The sequence below is a fragment of the Microtus ochrogaster genome, chromosome 7 (genome assembly GCF_000317375.1).
Source record: "Microtus ochrogaster isolate Prairie Vole_2 chromosome 7, MicOch1.0, whole genome shotgun sequence".
Taxonomy (NCBI): Eukaryota; Metazoa; Chordata; class Mammalia; order Rodentia; family Cricetidae; genus Microtus; species Microtus ochrogaster.
In genome coordinates, this window is record NC_022014.1 from 4,023,284 (window position 1) to 4,026,302 (window position 3,019).

The following is a 3,019-nucleotide window of genomic DNA, read 5'->3' on the forward strand; positions in this document are numbered from 1 at the left end:
CTATGTATCTATCTATCATCTATCTATCTATCTATCTATCTATCTATCTATCTATCTATCTATCTATCTATCTATCTATCTATCTATCTATCTCCTAGTTAGTTTGTTAGAGACAGGCTCTCACTCTGTAATCCTGGCTGGCCTGGAAGTCACAGAATTCTATCTTCTTGTCTGTGGCTCTCAAGTGCTGGGATTTCAGGCTTGTACCACACAGGACAGCTGCGTTCACCCTGCTGGCAAATCTGCGCACAGCCTAGTGTGTAACCAAAGCAGAGGGTGCCGAGTGACACTGTGAGGTTAGGGAAGTGGCTCTTTTTATTTTTTTATGTTTTAAAGATTAATTAATTAATTATTAATTAATGTTCTTGTTCCATGTATGCCCACATACCAGAAGAGGGCAACAGATCTCATGACAGATGGGTGTGTGTGTGTGTGTGTGAGAGAGAGAGAGAGAGAGAGAGAGAGAGAGAGAGAGAGAGAGAGAGAGAGAAATCATATTCTTTTCTGAGCATGATCTGATGTTACATTATTGACAGCTGTAAATAGATTTACAACCTTTGACCTAGCTATTTCCTTTCTAGGAATCTAACTTGAGGAAGTAATTGGAGATGCTTTCAAAGATGTTTTAAGCAAGTTTTATTGAGACATTATGTGTAACAGTAAAAGCAATGAGTGTCCAGCCTGAGAAGACACGAGGTTAAGTAAGTGTTGTTGCGTTTTACAATGGAATATTATGTAGACATTAATAACCATGTTATGAATGTACTGATATGCGAAGGTGCCAGGCTATATTATAATTTAAAATCCAATTAGTGTAGTAGTATGATTACAATATTATAAAAATAAAAATATATCATCTATAACTTGTTTAATTAAGTAAAAATTTTGAGACTTTCAATTGATCAGTGATTTTTAATTTTTTTACTTTTTATGTGCATGAGTATTTTGTCTGTCTTAGTTACTGTTCTATTGCTGTGAAGAGACACCGTGGCCAAGACCACTTATAACAGAAAGCATTTAATTGGGAGCTTGAGAGAGACTGGGCCTGACATGGGCTTGATTAAGGATGCTTGCTTCTCTTACAGAGGACTCAAATTCAGTTCTCAGCATCCATACTGGGCAGCTTGCAACCATCTCTAACTCCAGTACCCGGGGATTCAACACTGTCTTCTTTCCTCCTTGGGTATCCACACATACTTTGGATATGTGCACATAGACACACACATATACATATAAATAAAAAATAAATCTTAATAGTTATCTCTCAGAGCAATCAAATACAGTATTTGGAATCTTTCGAGACAGAGTTTCTCTTTATTGCTTTGGAACCCATCCTGGAACTCACTCTGCAGATAGGCTGGCCTCAAACTTACAGAGATCTGCCTGCCTCTGCCTCCCAAATACTGGGATTAAAGGTGTGCACCACCACCACCTGGCTTTAGCTGGGGTTTTTTTTAGTACTCCTAACAATGGGAATGGTGGTGACTTTGATTCTTTTGACTGCTCTTGGGACTCTTTTCCTCCTACTGGGTTGCCTTGTCCTGCCTTGCTGAGCAGTAGTGGCACACATCTTTAATCCCAGCACTCGGGAGGCAGAGGCAGGCAGATTTCTGTGAGTTTGAGGCCAGCCTAGTTTACAGAGTAATTTCCAGAACAGTCAAGACTTCACAGGGAGACCCTATCTCAAAAAACAAAACCAAAGCCAGCTAAACAACCACAGCACGTATGCAGAGGACCTAATGCAAGATCCGTGGTTGTCACGTTGGTCTCTGTGAGCCCCTGTGAGCCCTGCTTAGCTGATTCTGTGGGCCATGTTCTCTTGGTGTCCTTTGACCTCTCTGGCTCCTGCAATCTTTCCTTCTCTTGTTCTGTAGGGTTCCAGAGCTCTGCCCAAAGTTTGGCTGTGAGTCTCTGCATCTGCCCTATCTCGTGATGTTTATCCACACTCCATCAGAACGGTGTGATGTAAGTAAGGCTGTTGCAGGGTCTGGGTTTAGCTGTGGGGCCTGTGCCCATGGAGCACAGTGCCCAGATTCACTGGCATCTTCTCGGCCTTCCTAGTGTTCATGCGATGTGGAAGGCAGATGTAGGTGGGGGAAGAAATGAATCAAGGATGTTTCCCCAGCCCAAGTCTTGAGCAACTGGGGAATCATGCTGCCGATTCCTGAGCCAGGAAAACCCGAGCGTGCATCTCTTTGAGAAACGTGCTCAAAGTCCAGGTTCTGGTGCCCAGGTCATGGCTTGAAGGGACAGGCATGGAAGCGGGCATGGGGGTCAGTGACCCCAGCACACAGGATGACCACTGATGACCACTCTTGACTGCTGCTGCTCCTCTCACACACCTGCAGCTCCCCACCCTTGCCGTCAGCCTCCTGGCTGCAGAAACAGCCACACTGACTGGCCCCAAGTTGCTCATTAGCAGCAATTAGCAGAACCACTCATTTCCCTGGAGGGAAGAGGGGGAGGAGAAACAGGCTGGGAAGTAGCTCCCACCCTGCGGGGGTGGCCCAAGCTGGTTTCTCCATGTTTCCTCTGTGGCAGGCATGACGTGGCTGCCCAGGTCACACCTGGGGTGGGGGACAGCTAGGCCATGGCTCAGAAGTGCCCCCCCCCAAGGCAGAGACATGCATCTTTCAGCCATGTATTCAGCTCACCTGGAACTAAAGCAGGGCCATGGCCCTGCACCACCCTCCACTCTCCAGCCAGACTGAAGCCCCATGTGGCCAGTCTCTTACTCCTCTGTGAGTCTCAGAGACACTGACCAGGAGATAACCCCAGCCATACCTCTATGTCAGAACTCAGAGGTCGGACCTCTTGTCCATGAGTCAGGATGAGTCACCAGGAGTGTGAGGAAGAGTTTAGCCTGACCAAGGGCACCCCTGTGTATCCTGTAACCCATTTTCTCCGGGCCACGTCCCCAGCTGGACTCTGCCTGGCTCCCTCTGGACCTTCTGGCTCTGTCCAGGGGATGACCTGCTTTGTGGCATCAGCTGCCTGATGGAGCCCAACTGATATCAAG